The sequence below is a fragment of the Podarcis liolepis genome (assembly GCF_965112155.1).
Source record: "Podarcis liolepis genome assembly, chromosome: 5".
Classification (NCBI taxonomy): domain Eukaryota; kingdom Metazoa; phylum Chordata; class Lepidosauria; order Squamata; family Lacertidae; genus Podarcis; species Podarcis liolepis.
Window position 1 is genome coordinate 20,284,378 of NC_139556.1, and position 16,924 is coordinate 20,301,301.

General features: G+C 40.7%; 1 protein-coding gene and 2 long non-coding RNA genes across 3 annotated transcripts in view; 1 reads left to right on the forward strand and 2 right to left on the reverse strand.

Moving 5' to 3' along the window:
• Positions 1–16,924, forward strand: part of LRMDA (leucine rich melanocyte differentiation associated) — a 724,603-nt gene that overhangs the window by 545,095 nt on the left and 162,584 nt on the right.
• On the reverse strand, positions 1,167–9,202 carry LOC310706642. Its single transcript, XR_014525990.1, has 3 exons — positions 9,082–9,202; positions 2,449–2,531; positions 1,167–1,399 (listed from the first exon to the last, which is right to left on the reverse strand). It is a non-coding gene; the product is annotated as an uncharacterized lncRNA (long non-coding RNA).
• On the reverse strand, positions 11,412–15,752 carry LOC310706745. Its single transcript, XR_014526138.1, has 3 exons — positions 15,722–15,752; positions 15,082–15,147; positions 11,412–11,463 (listed from the first exon to the last, which is right to left on the reverse strand). It is a non-coding gene; the product is annotated as an uncharacterized lncRNA (long non-coding RNA).

Below are 16,924 nucleotides of genomic sequence, written 5' to 3' on the forward strand. Positions count from 1 at the left end.
AGAAGACTAGTTTCAAAGGCAAAGGTCATGATTTTGCAATACTTTTAACATGTTGTGAGATGGATAAACGTAAGGAGCATCACTAGTGGCAGCCATTAACATAGGATGTGAGCTACCATCAGCTCCTGTCAGGAATGTCTGTCAATGTGCCATGGAGACTTTCCACTTGTTCACAGCAATCCATGAGGGAAGCCATTGTTCTCATTATGGCTTTGCATTGTGGATCAATGGCCCAGTACAGCCTGTTTCAAGCGGTCTCCACTTGGCTTTCATAATGCATAAACTGGCCCTAAGCCATCAAACTTTATGAAATCTCCCTTGTAGCAGAGTTATAGCAGCGGACTAAAACAATGGAGCATCTCTACCATAAACTGAGTGGTTAGGACAGTTACTTAAGGAGAATATTATAACATTTTCTATTCTACAAGGGTATATTTCCTTCTCAGAAATGACAAGCATGCTTGTTTAAATTTGTGTTTTACCTCAGTGTTCCAAATCCAATTGCTTCTGATGTATCAGGGAAGAACGTTTATGAAGCAACCACAATGTATAAAGAAAAACATTTTTTTCATTTCAGTATCTTCCAGGTCTTTCCAAGCCTCCATTACTTGGGCTGTCACCCCGTCACTGCCTGAGGTGCATTCCAGCTCTCTGCTAAAGAATATGCTTTCCCACTAATGGGGATGTTCTTGCAATGGGAAATGTAATTTTCCACTCCATTACAAGTAGTGTGTAAAAGGACCTTTTTCCTCACTGCACACAGATCAGTTCCCAATGAAATCCTATTCACTAAATATTACAATAGCAGACTCCACTTCAAACACAGGTGCTTGTCATGGTGCTGGGCAAACAGCCTGGATCAACCATGAACAAAACCTGCACATTCGATGTTTGGATGTCTATCACAATTTAACAAAAATAGGGGGGGAATCAGCATGCTTAGTGAAGGGAGGCAAGAGAAGGATGATAAAGAAAGGACTTAATGGTGTGTTCCTCTGACTATTTCCCTGCTGTTTTGCTCTTAAATCTAACGACCATGCGCATACTAGGAGTAAGTCATGTTGTACCTGCAAAACTCTAATGATGAAAAATAACCAAGCAATTTCCTTTAGAGAAAGCAAAATGCAAAACATTGGAACAAAACCATAGCGCTAATAACAATAACCTTGGGCATTAAATAATATATTTGCGTGGTGACACATTTCTCTGCCACATTTTCAGTAGCATGCATTTTGATCATTACACAAGATGCTGTCCTGTGCCCGCAGCATGAAGAGAGAGGAGTGAAATTGCTGCAGGGGTTAAGTTAAAATGGCCACAATTACAGCTTGGTGTCCTGATCTGGAAACAGCTTCTCTGCTTACAGCGGAACCAACAGCCTGTCTGCTCAGAGAGGAGTCTGTAAAAAAAAAGGCCAGGTTAGGATATCCAGTTATATAAACTACTACTTCTGAGATGGGCTGGCCTATGCATAAGTGCCCTCTGAGGTCCCATAAGGGATCTCCATGGGGTCATGGGGAGGGGCGGGATGTAATGGAAGCTGCAACCAATCCAGCATATTGAGTTGGATCATTGGATTCGGCCTAGCCCGATTGGCCCTGCCTCTCCAAGATCCTAGGCAGATGTCTACCCAAAAATCAAATAGGGTTTTAAATGGAAATACTCTGGGTTGAGTCTGGGGTCTTCTGCATGCTTAGAATGTGTTCTACCACTGAGTTAGGCTATTATTGCATACTTTTTTAATTGGATGCAGTCTAAGCAAAAGGCTGTTGTTCGGTTTATCCGCTGTGCTATACCATAGAAGCTTTTGCAAAAGTAAATTTATATTATCACAGTAAACCAGCCAATCAAACTTCATCCATTTATTAATGGGCCTATGTTCACTTGAGTAGCCATATTGCTTACATGCACATAATTTTCATGTTGGAGGTACCAACAAGACAAATTGCCTCTGGGGCATGCTCATAGTAGGATTCAAGATGGAACATTCTTGAAATGTTTCGGCTACACACAAACACACTTGTGAAGTGTAACTTGCGCACATTTAACCTGCATGGATTCAGCTTTATACATTTAGCCAAAAAGGGGGGTATGTGTCCGGGGAATTTTTTTGGCTTTATGTGCGATTTCCAGAACATGTTGAGAGTCACCTTTATATGCATAGACACAGACACTTATATACACGCTATATGTGTGTATATGTTTTCTGGAGAAATGGCTAGAAATTCTAAACAGAATGGGGCTTTTAATAAATTTTGCAAATGTGGTTGGAATTCCATGGCATGATGACTACCATCAATCTTGGAATTCGGCTTCTCAAACTCATCCAGCTCCGAACCTTCATTTTCAGCCCGTGAAAGTGCTTATATAGGCAAAATGGCTTGCAGAGTAGTCTCTGCTAAACAAAACCAAACTTCAAAGGGGCTCCCTACAGTCAGGGTCACAGACCTTCATTCCTTATGGCTGTATGGCTTCTCCTCACCTTCCCTTGGCTGTTGGCCTGTCTGGGCAAACACCACTGAATACCTGATCTGGAAAGAGTGAACAGCATATTGGAGCAAGTATGCTGAGTTGGGTCCACCCCATTTGCTTAAATTATTGGATAAAATGAGTCCCAAACTTGATTTTCAGTCTGCTTGTTGTGCCTTTCATTTCAGCTTCCTGAATAGCAGGAGCAGCAGTTGTTATTATCAATGCTTTTTTGTGATAGTACACCTTGAAACAGATACAGTGGTACCTCGCAAGACGAATGCCTCGCAAGACGAAAAACTCGCAAGACGACAAGACGAAAACTCGCAAGACGAAATAGTTTTTTGTTTTTTGAGTTGCTTCGCAAGGCGAATTTCCCTATGGGCTTGCTTCGCAAGACGAAAACGTCTTGCGAGTTTGTTTCCTTTTTCTTAAAACCGTCGGCGGTTCAAATCCCCGCAACGGGGTGAGCTCCTGTTGCTCGGTCCCTGCTCCTTCCAACCTAGCAGTTCAAAAGCACGTCAAAGTGCAACAAGATAAATAGGTACCACTCTCTGGCGAGAAGGTAAAACGGGGTTTCCGTGCGCTGCTCTGGTTCGCCAGAAGCAGCTTAGTCATGCTGGCCACATGACCCGGAGGCTGTACGCCAGCTCCCTCGGCCAGTAAAGCGAGATGAGCGCTGCAACCCCAGAGTCAGTCACGACTGGACCTAATGGTCAGGGGTCCCTTTACCTTTACCTTTATCCATCAACTTTCAAAGTGTATACCAAAGCAAATGCTTGAAATACTAGACTTTTGTTGTGTATTTAAATTTTAGTGTTGCAGTTTGTTCGTTAACGTTAAACAGCCCCTGCCAGTTATAAACAGCAGAAGGGTGCATGATAACGTGCCATTTTACACCTTTTCATTTGCAGATTCCTCGTGTAGAAATGCTTTTGCATAATAGCTTGTTTTTAATTTTAAATGGACAAAACATATTGTTTGTGACTTCCTGCTGGCATCAGAGCTAATTCCAAAGCTTTCAAACTTAGCTTGAAATAGCTGGTGAAGCAGTATGTGTTTGTGTGTGTTAGTTCAGCTTTATATCTGTATTTGTAGTCAGTGCATAATAGCTCATTCTAAGAGGATCACATCAAGGGGATATTATCTTTCTCTTCAAAGGTAATGGCTGAAAGAAACAATGGTTTAAAGCCACTTTGAGGTTAGAAACCTCCACTTAGGAAATGAAAGTTAATTTGATTAGAAAAGATGCTTAATTAAGTCTTTCGACTATAAGTTTGCCATTAAGGAGAACTCTTCATGTCATACGTTTCGAAGGAAAGCAGATTACAGTTTAGAGATAATTACTTCTCTTTCTGAAATGATACTTAATTTTATTAAAATGAATATGATCAAGGTCCTCAATCAAATGACAAAGAAAGCAGTCAACCAATTACACTTAGCATGGTCAAATACATGTGCTCTACTTCCATGTTATGTAGTAGATCTTAATTAAAGCTGCTGTCATAAGTTACAGCTCAATATAGGAGAAGGTGGTTCTTACTCAGGAATGTGTCTAACAGTTGCTGAAAAGAAACTGATTGAACTGATGGATAATTCACTCCAAGTTTTGGGCAAGATTTCTGAGTTCTCTGGGGTTTTCTGTTCTTCTCGAGAAGAACAGTTCTGCCAGTAATAAAAGAGAGAAGAAATGTCCAAACATTTTGGAGTAATCAGCTGGAGGCCTGGAAACTGAAAGTAGCCCCTGAAAATATTGTTACAGGTTAGTGGGAGAACAGATCCCTGGGTGCAAGATTTCCCCCTCTAGATTCTTGAGTGCTGGGGTTTAATCCGAGCTGACAGGTTGAGCTTTTATTTTTATCTAACTACTTTGGATCCATCCTTGATGGAAATAGAAAGATGATAAGTGATATTGCTACCATCCTATCCATAGTGATACATCCTATCTAAGGTGAGCCCTTCTCTGTGTTCTGCTATGGCCTGATACTACTAGGATTATTATTATTATTATTATTATTATTATTATTATTATTATTATTATTGATTTTCCATTTTATAATATTTAATCACATCATCATTATTCACTATAGTTCTTCTTGAGCTCTTAAGAGCATATTGACTCCCCTCCCGCCCGCCTCGTGATTTTCAAAGTTAACCTCTATATCATAGCACTTATACATTTTCCAATTTACAATTCACTCATCTGAAGTGTCTTAATTTTAAATAAATATAAAAAAGGTAAATATAGATAATGTTGCAAGTCTTCTTACAACCCTGCCTGTGTTGTTAGTTGCTTGGAATGCTTGATCATGCTGGTTTCGGATTTTCCCAGTCAGCTTCGCCAGTCCCGCAAAGTCCATCACCTTCATCTGCCACTCTTCTTTTGTTGGTACTTCTTGTTCCTTCCATTGGCCTGATACTAGGTTGATCAGGTCACACAAGTTGGCCTTATCTATGGCTGCACCCCAGGAGTGGAATTCTCCCCCATGGGCTTATTTCACTCCCTCCCCTTATTTCATTGAATACCTTTTCTTTAAGGCAGGCTTTATTATTATTATTATTATTAACCTGAGTTTTTATGCTGACTCTGATGGCTTTGATTGATGAACCTGCCATGTTATCTCTTATTGTTATTTCAGAATTGTTTTAATTTTTGATTACTATGATAGTTTGCTTGTAATTCTTGAATGCTGTTAGCTATCTTGCATGCTCTTTTATAGTCAAAACGAGGATGTACGTGGCGTGGTAATGCAGAGGCAGGCTTTTTCACTGGTGGCACCACTCTTGTGCTGAAACATGAGAGTCCCCATCAATGTTGGCATTCCAGCAGCTCCTAAAGACACACCTTTTTCACAGAGTATTAAATTGTTATGCAGTTATTTTATTTTTTACTGTGTATATTAATTAAGGATGCTCTAATGTTACATTCCCTTCTATCATCAGCTTTGCTGGTGGACCTAGTGTGTCGGAAATTGAGGCCTGATAGCTTCTGGTACCAGACTGTCAAACAGAGAAACCCAGTCATGTATGAATGGCCTAAAGAAGGCAACAAGTGACTGGCACAAGCACCCTGGAAGTCCTTGCTTGGGCAGAAGTTATCACCTTGGGACACTATCACTGAAGTAACTACCTTTCAGGCCTTGACTATGTGGACAAGAAAAGCTGTCCATTGTGTATCAACATGGGACACGGGTGGCGCTGTGGGTTAAACCACAGAGCCTAGGACTTGCCGAGCAGAAGGTTGGTGATTTGAATCCCCCCCAATGGGGTGAGCTCCCGTTGCACGGTCCCTGCTCCTGCCAACCTAGCAGTTCGAAAGCACATCAAAGTGCAAGTAGATAAATAGGTACCACTCCAGGGGGAAGGTAAACGGCGTTTCCGTGCGCTGCTCTGGTTTGCCAGAAGCGGCTTAGTCATGCTGGCCACATGACCCGGAAGCTGTACGCCGGCTCCCTCGGCCAATAAAGCGAGATGAGCACCGCAACCCCAGAGTCGGCCACGACTGGACCTAATGGTCAGGGGTCCCTTTATCTTTATGTATCAACATGGCCATGATTTCCAAGTCTGCAGGATAGCGACGCGATCACAACTGGAACCTGTAGGAACTTTGATGGAATAGTTTACTGGTATTTAGCATGTTAGGTTGCAGCTAGGGTCAGTTTAGCCTTTGGCTAAACAATGGAAGCATCCTCGATCAATATGGAGTTTTGAGTTACTATTCAGAATTCATGTTGCTTTTATGTGCTTTTACACAGTTCTGCCTTATAAAAATATTTCCTATGGGTGAGCTCCTAAGTATTATGGTATATGTGGGCTATCAATACAGTTTATAAGGTGTTAGAATGTCAGAAATATAAAATTGCTCAGGGTTGCAAGTGGATTATTTCTATAGTACTGACACCAGGATTTGTTATCTAACACCAGGAGTGTGTGCCAACTTCATTAAAGTTTAAAAATTCACAGTTGAAATATTGCCTTGAACCTCATTTTCTAATTCTGGCATGTCTCCTGTTAACCTTCCTCCTCCCATCCTCAATTTTTATTTTGCTGTGTGCAAGCTGATGCAATGTTATTAAATGCTCTAAAAGAACAGTTGCAATAAATGGCTCCCTTTTTCTTGATTAACAGGATTCTCTATCTCCTGTGTTTGAAGCTATACATTAATTGCTATCCGTGGAAAAATTGCAATCAAGGCTGCTCATGGATTATAAGATTTTTATGTAGCCTTGCCTTTTTCGCACCTCCTTTTCTGCTACCAAATATTTCAGGAGCATTCCCCCCCCCCCCCATCTTTTGGTTGCACCCTTTCATCTAGCATTGCTTTGTGTTTTCTGCAAACGCTGGACTTTCTGAAAAAGGGATTTGGATAGTAAAATAAACTTGCTAGTGAAGCTCTGCGAGCTCTGCTGACAAATATTCACATTCATAGCTGTTGCTTCACCAGGAATCCAAGGTTCAAATCCCCACTTGGCCATGAGCTCACTGAGTGATATTGGGCAAGCCACTAACCCTCAACTTAACCTACCCCACGGGGTTGTTGTGATGGTAATATGGTTGGGAGTGTGTGGAAACCCTGGATCCCACATAGAACTCTTGGAGAAAAGCTGGGATATAAATGTAAACAAACAAATAAATAAAATGTTGTGTGAAAGTGAGCTGTCAGTTAGCTATTGCCTGGGTGTAATAACAGCATCCTTTAGGATTGTTGAGCTGAAATTACCTATCCCCACTCCCCACCCCCCCATTTCAATATCAAAATTTGAATTTATTGTAAGAGATAATCTTCCTTGGCAGCATGATTGTGGAACTTAGGTGGCAATTGAAAGATACTGATTAACTATTGAAAGTATTTGTGTGTGCTTCGTTCAAGTCCTGGGTACCAAGTATGGCTTAAATAAGTGCTGGGGCTGTATATCACAATGTCCAAGCTTGGAGAAGGTCCCTGATGGCAAAGGAAGGTCCAAAATGTTTCTTCCATGCAGTTTCCGGGGGAATTTACAGAACAAAAACAGTCATAGAAATTTGCAACAAAGGGTGATGGATCAACAGGTAGAAAAGAAGCGCTTTAACCTTTCTCCTCAGGAAGGTTTTTCCTTTCAAAACCATCACCCCTAAACTGCTCTTCTCCTTCAAAGAGAAAAGCTCAGACCTGTATTCTCACCCAGTAGAGGATAGTTCATTTGTTTTGTTTAAGCATCTCCTGCCCTTCCAAAATGGATTTTTGTTTGTTTGCTTAGAAAGGGAAAGTTACATATGACTGTGTAGCGTGGATGTGAGCAAAAGCTCAAGCAGTGTGTGTGTGTGTGTGTGTGTGTGTGTGTATCTATCTATCATCTATCTATCTATCTATTTATCTATCTATCTATCTATCTAATCTGTCTCTGTATATCTATCTATCCCTCTGTTTAAACTCTCCCCCAGTCCATGTGACCAAGAGTTAGATAAATAGTTTTGGCCTAGCTCTGAAACACACACTGAAATTAAATGGCGGAACTGTGCTGCTGTGTGGGAGATGAGCAGTGCCTGCATTTCTAATAGCAGTAGCCTCAGGAGTCTGCTGTTTATTTATCAATTGTTAATTGACTCGATGTTTACTCATGATTGCAAACAGATGATTAATTTATCCCAGACTTTTATGACTATGATAGTGAAGAGATCATTAGAAAGACGGATTATAATAGAGTTCTCTGCACTTATGAGCCTTCTAATAAAGATTGACTAATATAATTAGATATAGCTTTATAACAAATACTATTAAACTGACTCTGGGTTTTTATTTAAATGCACTGGCCTGCTATCTTAAACTTATTAGCCATGTGTGGGTTAAGGAGAACCCCCTGCCTGCGCTGTTTACTCTTCTCTCGCCATCAGAGATTAAAGCTGCAGCGTGCTTGGAGGGCAAGTTGTGGTATTATGTTATTTGTTCGAACACATTTCTCTGTCAACCTTCCCCACCATCAAGATGACTGCCACAAATTAGTGGGGGGGGGGTATACCATTTTAGTTGTAGGCTTTTAAATGGGGATCATTTTCTAACTTTGGTGCTGAGGATCAGTTGATTGAGATAATGCAGGGAACTAGCATTAGGCTCATTCATTTGAAGCGGCTGGCATGTTATTTGCATAAATCCATTTAATAGAAGGATGGATTAGAATTACCTGGGATTATATTTAAAAAAACAACCCTACGAAACATTTCCCCCCCTCCCAGAAAATCCTCTTTCTCCCTTTAATTCTGAAGCAGGAGTTTGTGGACGGGGTAGAAAACAGAATATAGCATATACACATATAGAGCCAGTGTGGAGTAGTGGGATATTGGACTGTTGCAATATATGGGTCCAAATCCCTACTGAACCATGAAATTCGTGGGATGACTTGGGTCAGTCCCTGTGATCTACTCTACGCATGCCTCAGGATGAAGTGATAGACTATGTACCAGACTGTCAGCGGAAAATACCAATTTAAAACGGGACTTTCATCTTACAATGAACCTCAACTCTTTGCTAGTTTTTATTTCTTCTTCTAGAGAGATATTACACATAGGAGAACGCAAATATGGGATTTTCCACCAACAGCATGGAATGATTTTAGCCCACCTCTTGACCTAGCATACCTCACAGAATAAAATGGATAAAACCATTGTCTTCTTCAGTGGCATCAAGGAACAGGAATGTGGGGGAAGGACGACGACATCTGCTGCAGCAGAATTTGCCACTGTTGTAGGCTTGTGGTGGTGATAGTGATTAAAGACAGGTTTGGTTTGGCACATGATCCCATTGTTAGGTATGCTAGGCTCAGGCAGTGACTGTCTCAAGATGAACTTCATAGCTGATAGGAAAATGAACCTAGGTCTCCAGCCAAAGCCCAATGTCATAACCACTAAACCATTTTTTACTAGCTTCTTATTCTGTCACTGTCAGCTGATCCTAATAAAAAGGGCACTATGCTATCTATACATATACATATACATATACATATACATATACATATACATATACATATACATATACATATACATATGCATATACATATTTAACAGTTGCTTGCAGTTGCGGGCTCTCCTTGAGGGCATGGCTATGGACTTTCTCTGCTAGTGTGGTTTCAGGGACAAACTCCTGCCTTCAAAATTTTATCACTCTGCTGCTGATATTCTGCCTTGAGTTCACTGGAGGAAAAACAGGTTTAAACTGATAATACGTTGAACATCACATAACAAAACTTATCACTTGCTTTCCCATTAGGTATAGGTAAAGGTAAAGGGACCCCTGACCATTAGGTCCAGTCGTGACCAACTTTGGGGTTGCGGCGCTCATCTCGCTTTATTGGCCGAGGGAGCCGGCGTACAGCTTCCGGGTCATGTGGCCAGCATTACTAAGCCGCTTCTGGCGAACCAGAGCAGCACACGGAAATGCCGTTTACCTTCCCTCCAGAGTGGTACCTATTTATCTACTTGCACTTTGATGTGCTTTTGAACTGCTAGGTGGGCAGGAGCAGGGGCCAAGCAACGGGAGCTCACCCCGTTGTGGGGATTCGAACCGCCGACCTTCTGATTAGCAAGTCCTGGGCTCTGTGGTTTAACCCACAGCGCCACCCGGGTCCCTTGCTTTCCCATTAAAACCTCATAAATTAGCTAAAAATACCCTCTTAATTTAAAGTTCATGCCCTGGTTTATATAGGATTTGCACAAAGTAAATGAACTCTTGGTCAGATAATTTCCACTTTCCACAGTATAGAATTGTATAGTTCTGAACATCAGGGACTAGAGACAAACAAAAGGAAGTCCATGTTTTCCTTGGTAATTCCCTCAGTTATCTCAGAAGCAGACTTGTAAGTGCTCCCTGTTGGAAAACAGAATACGTGTCTGGACTGGCTGGAACCAGAAAGGCAGTTCTGAAATGCAAACATTCCATACGTCTCTCACTCCTTTTTTGATGTTACATACCATTTAGATCAGGAGTGGGGAAACCTTTGACCCTCCAGATGTCGCTGAACTACAACTTCCATCAGCCAATGGCCAGGGGTGACAGGTCTTGTAGTTCAACAACATCTGGAGGGCCAAAGGTTCTCCACACTTGGCATAGGACTCAGCTACACTGGAAAAGCAAAAACACTTTATATGCATTGTTTATGCATTCTAACACTGTGACACCAGATGGCGCTGTGGAGTTCCGTTTTTGCTTACCCGATTTCTCATTCAAAGTTTGCAACGTGTTTAACTGAAACGCTTCTTTGATATGTCCAAATCCAGCCTTGGATGCATAACAAATGAAGAACTGATTCAAATGATCCTCTGTGTGAAAGAGATCCTAACCACATGATTGGGCTCCAGTTCATGCATTTATTATGTTTTAATGCTCTCCTGGCATGGGTTTACTGGACTGAGTGGGAATCAACTTGCCAGTGTCCCCATGCAAACTAGTGGACCTGTGTGGGAAGAGCATTCAGAACATTACTGCTGGTAGATGGAATTCTATTAACATGGCTGCAATTTTCATCAATTCTGGAAAAAGTTTGAAACAAGGCTCTGTTGAGTCCAGCAGTGACAGCCCAACCCTGCCTTTCGACCCATTTCTACATTTTGAAAACACTTATTTCACTCAGGCACCCAATCTGAAGGCATTAGCAACAACTTTAAAGGAGTGTATTTTCCCCTGGCCCTTATCTTCTATTTTATACAAGTGAAACATTGTGCATTATGTAATGGTAACTAGGATACATCTGGTCTCTGACAAGGTTTTGAAGAAATTTATTTTTTGAAAGCTGTTGTAACAAAAGTTTGTTCTCTGTCTTCAGATGTGAATTAGTTAAAACTAATTGTCTTTCAAGGTGTTTTTTTTGTTTCATTTTACTTTCAGATCTGTCCTCCACTTAACACATGAATAATGGACAGTGGTTTGGAAAAGTAAAGCAGCTTTTTTTTTTAGGGGGAAAAAAGTGTTGCTAGGGAATTTCATTTTTTATGTAGATGATGTATGGTTCCTTGAAGATTGTAAATCTGTGGAGATACGTAGTTAAACAGAGTAGAAATGAATGTGTGGAGGAGAATGCTTACAGGCTTCATCCATTGTGTGTTGATCAAAATGAGTGTGTAAGGATCCACATGCCTAGACTCAAAATGCACAGTTGGTACGCTGCTTGTTTATAGAAAATGTGAAAAAACAGCTGCCCCGCCAAGTGTAAGAATATTTTTTGCCCCTTAAAGTTTAACCCAACCTTTAGAGGACAATTAATTCACACCTTACTGAAATGTCTGAAAATTGCTAGACTGAATACTTCAGTTCAGCAATACTTAGTGTAATACATTATCTTCTAATGCATTTTGTATGTTCTTTGAGCAGTCCACAAGAGTGCGTTGACCAGCCTATGGGCACACTAACCAATTGATACTGCCCTGTGCATTTTTCCAAAATCCCTTGGATATTATACATGTCTACTGGGCAATGGGATATGCAAGATGTCAATCTCATCCTGCCAGTATTAATGTCAATCCCTCTTTCAACTCACCCTAACCACAACAACATAGTCTGCATTGTCATTCAAAGAAATAAAACAATAGGTTCATCTCACCATGTGAGTCCAGATCTCCTTTAGTGGGTGAACCCATAACCCCTTGGAAGGACAGTGGATTTCCAGTATGAGGAGCAATGTGTAAACAGAGGGCCTTGAAATGTGAAATATACAGAACACCACAAAAGACTTTAGGTTCTCTTTTTCCTGAAAAGCATTTCAGTTCTGAGACATAGCAGAGTGTATGTAAGCTCCATGTTTAACATGTACCTTTCTGCTGGAATGTCCACTGATTAATCCATTTCTGTCAACCAGCACCTGCCTGTTAACCAATCTAAATAATCTTTATGTTGTTTCTGTTCGCATCCTATAACCAGAAGCTCAGTATAGGCAATAGGCTTGTTAGTCTAGCTCTGTTTGGATGTGAGGTTCATGTAGTTCTACATTACAGAGATTCCTGTGTGCACCCAGCAGGCTCCCCTCTGCATACATGCCCTTGATGAAGGGGGCACAGCAATGGAGGTGGGTCCAGTGCGTGCGGCTGCACTTATCCATGCCACACAATTGTAGTTTTCAATGTCAAGCACAAATGTCAGACTTTGTTTTGTCTGGACACAATTTGACATATCTGGTTATGATTACAGGACAGTAACCAATAGCTGTATCTTGGATGCTATGATGTGTAAACTTTTGATATTTATAGAATTCAAACATATAATATCCTCAGTAATCTTTACATCTCTGGAAATTTAGCCAGTGTTGTGCTCACATGGCAGACAGGAGGAGCAGACCGAGAGAGTATGCCTTGGCGCAGAGTTAGTGATTTCTTGGCTGGGCCAAGATTTGAATCTGAGATTTTCTGGTTCATAGCTCAGTCTCTTAACCACTGCACAAACTTTCTTGGCTAGCAAAGCTAACCTTTTCACTAAAGCAAAGTTGCAATACTTTATGAAGTGGCTGGGCAGTGGAAAATGAAAACTTACATGAGAAATGAAATGGAAAACCTCTCAGGACTTGTGTGTAGCCTCCATTCTGTGAGGCTTATTTAAACAATATGGGCTGGGTATTGTGTGTCTGACTTGGCGCAAATTCGCAGGTCTTATACATTTCATTATTTACAGGAAAGAAATTAGCAGGAATGAGTAGAGTGGAAGTCACTCTAATCCCAAAGCTCTCTATGGAATTGTGGTCCAGCTTGTTGTGTCAATGCAGTTTAGCCCTCACAACATTTACAAATACGCAAGAACTAGCTGAAGATCATGAAGTCAGCAGAAGACTTATGAAGCAAAGGATTAACTCAACTGCTGTTTGTTCTTTCTAATTCTCTCTGTTTATATTAGACAGAAAGGAGAAGTTGACAGTTGTATTACAGTGTCAGAGCGTGTATGGGATTGAAACAATATGCTTTTGAGGAAGCCAAGTATAGTCCCTGTTGTGGAAATAGTTAGATTTACTTCTTTCCTTTCAAACCGTGCTGGGTTGCCCAAACTTCTTATTAACTGGGATTCCTACAAACCATGCCTTCCCTTCTTGCTTCTGAGAACTACAGAGAGTAGATTCCGCTCCGAGTGCTGTTGCTCTTGGTAAAATGGATGGCAATGGGGAGCAGAGGCTTTTCTGTGGTGGCCCCCTCCTTGACCTACCACCTGCCTAATTAGTTTACTGAAGTTTTCAGAAAGATGAGAGAGGAAAAAAAACTTTTATACTTCAGAAAGTTTTCATTGGGTGTGTGTGTTGTTTTTGTGTTAAGGCTGTGTTATTATGCATGTGTCTAAACCCACATGCGTGTCCAGCAGTCACATGTATTCATACGCACACTACCAAGAGGTTTAGGATCTTTTGCTAGAGTTATGATGTGTGTTCATTATAAATATGTGTTTACATGTAACCTTATGCCCACAAGAAGTTCTCACACAAAAGGAGTAAAAGATTAATTTAGTACTCTTTCTTTCTCTCTCTCTCTCTCTCTCTCTCTCTCTCTCTCTCTCTCTCTCTGTGTGTGTGTGTGTGTGTGTGTTGCTTCAAACAGCAAAATTACAATTTAAGCAGACAGCAAATCCTACAGAATATATACACACACACCCCTTGATCTGAAGAGTGAAAGAATCCCTAACTCTTCTTAAAAGCCTACAGAAAGTGTATGTGACAATTTTGCCACAGAACCCACACTAACAGCAAGACAAGAAACGGAGGGGGAAGCGTATACCTGTCCTTAAGGCAAAGTGTGTGTTGGTTCCTTGATTGAGTTGAGTAAGGTGAAATTTCTTGTTGCAGCTTTGAGCCATTGAAAATCCAGGGTTTTTGTACTAATTTTAGCCAATACATCCTAATGGAATGGGCTTGAGATGAGCAAATCCTATACTTCCAATATTTCTATCGTTCTGTTGTCTCTCCCTAGAGTTTCCTGCATATTTTCCTATTTTTATTCTGCTTCATTAAAAGTTGAAATAAAATAATCCAAATTGGCAATGACTAATCTATCTTAGTGGCAACCATATAGGAGCCAACTCCTAGAGCTTGCGGTCCCTTCAGCCCCCCCCAATAAAATATTTGATGAGGCCATGCCCCCCAAAGTTGATGGGCAGTGCCATTCAAATAGGGGGGTGCAGTATCATGTGATCATCTATGTGGGGCAGGGCTCACTTGCCCCCCCAATATTTTATTCAAGTTGGCAACCCCAGGTAGCAACCACTCTTTAACAGGTGTTGATAAAGATTTTGCTGGTAGCTAGGTTACAAGTGCGGATCTATACATAAAGTATTAGGAATTCAGAATGAGATAAGACTGGTATAGGTGTCAGTAAAGTTCAAAATGGCGATCTGTCATATTAAGTTATAACCTTTACTCAAGCCATGATTTATAGTAATAAACAATAGAAAAATATTCGATTCATGCACACTTATTCACAGTTTTTGTTGAGTTTGCTGTTTGTATAACCATTTGTTTGGTATTTTGTTAATTAGTCATATTTCCATTTAGGACTTATATTTGAGAATAAATAAATTATCAGAGCATTGTTCAGGAAGTATGTATCATCCCACAGCCTTCACCTGGAGTGTGTTGATATTCACACAGTCTATAGTTCATCAACGTCTTCAGTACTCACAACTGTCTGACCAGCAATATCTTCATATGGGTCCTGCCATACCCTGGAGATCTATGGTCCATGATTCTAAAACAGAAGACCAAGTAAAATGGAGGAAGAGGTGTAAAGTAGGGTGTTCAAAATGCTACTCCTGCTGCTTGTTGGCCAACTGGAAAAGCACCATTGTGAACATTTGAAAACTGAGCCCATTCAACTTGATCTTAAAGAAATTCATCATAAATCTCAGTTTGCATTTCTAAGTGACTTGCTTTTCTATGGACACAATCAAGAATTTGACCCCAAGCTCTTTTTGTGATAAACAAAACTCCTCTAAATGTTGGTTTAAATGTTCACGTAGAATGTAGGTTTTGCTGGCACATTCATCATTGCAGTGGAAATCAGGCACAGAGGGTTGCAGCACTCAGTTGCAAGATGAATATTCACAGTTGGTTTGACAAAAATTGCACATTTTGATGATAAATGCCAGAATATTCTGAGTAATATTTGGCTTTGTTGGGATCTCTCTATTCAATAAAATTCTGCCTTTTGTGAATTCTAGGGAAAGAACTTAAAACTCTGAAATCTGACATTGCAAATGACTTTAAATGTATCTATAAGCCTTAGTGGGGCCATAGTTGTTCTTGTGAGTCAAATGTCTCACCTTTCAAAGCTGCAGTTATTCTTCATTCTTGTTTTAGAAGCTGGAAATCTAGGCACAGGGAGGCCAAATCACTTGTACAAAGTAATTCAAAGCTTGGCATTTAATAGAAGTCTCAGGTCCAGTACATTAACCTCCAGATAGTTATTTCTGACCTTACGAAACAAGATGTTGGCTAACCATTAAGCCGATACTTTTGGGTTTTGTTTTGGGGGGTTTTTATTGCAAGTTTTAAAACATGAATGGTTCAAAGTCTTCCCTTGGGCTGAATTTAAATTTGCAATAGCTTCAGTTAACATTGCTGTTTTATCAGAGTGTTTACCTTTAGAGGTGGGGGCCACACAGTTTGGTCATTGTTATGTGGTTTTAAAAATTGAATCTTCTTGGCACATGCCACATTAAATGATGCTGGCTGGGATCCACAGAGGAACTGTCTGTGCACGCAGAGCACTTCTCTGCATACACAGGCAGGAGACTGTTTGCCATTTTTCTCTTTTGGCAGCAGCATCTGTTGTCAGCTAGCAATATGCATTTCTGGAGCTCCTTCAGTTGGACCTGCAGAGGCTGCTGTAAGCAGGGGAAGGCTGCAGAGGCACAGTGTACCTCCCAGTTTCCTATCCAGCCACCCCAATATTTCTTCCTTCCACAGCATTACACATAACATTTTTCAAGATTTGCATATATGCATTTTCACTATTGAGCACTCATTGGCTATTTATCCTGGACTATGCTCATTGTCTTTTGCTTGTTGAAAACACAGTAACCAAAATGTGCTCACATTCTCCATTCAGAAGTACAGTCTGGGCAGCTGGCTTAACTATATCAAAACATGCACAGCAAGCTGCTTCTTTCTTTCTTATTTTAACAGCTCCAGTACATCTAATTTTGTACATCTAATTTTCTCTTTTGCTGCATAGGACACACTAGCTTGAATTGAGACATCACGTAATCTGTTTGTCAATTTAGATTACTTATTATTATTATTATTATTACTACTACTACTAGGGCTTGCCGATCAGAAGGTTGGCGGTTCGAATCCCTGCGACGGGGTGAGCTCCCATTGCTCGGTCCCTGCTCCTGCCAACCTAGCAGTTTGAAAGCACGTCAAAGTGCAAGTAAATAAATAGGTACTGCTCTGGTGGGAAGGTAAATAGTGTTTCCGTGCACTGCTTTAGTTCACCAGAAGTGGCTTAGTCATGCTAGCCA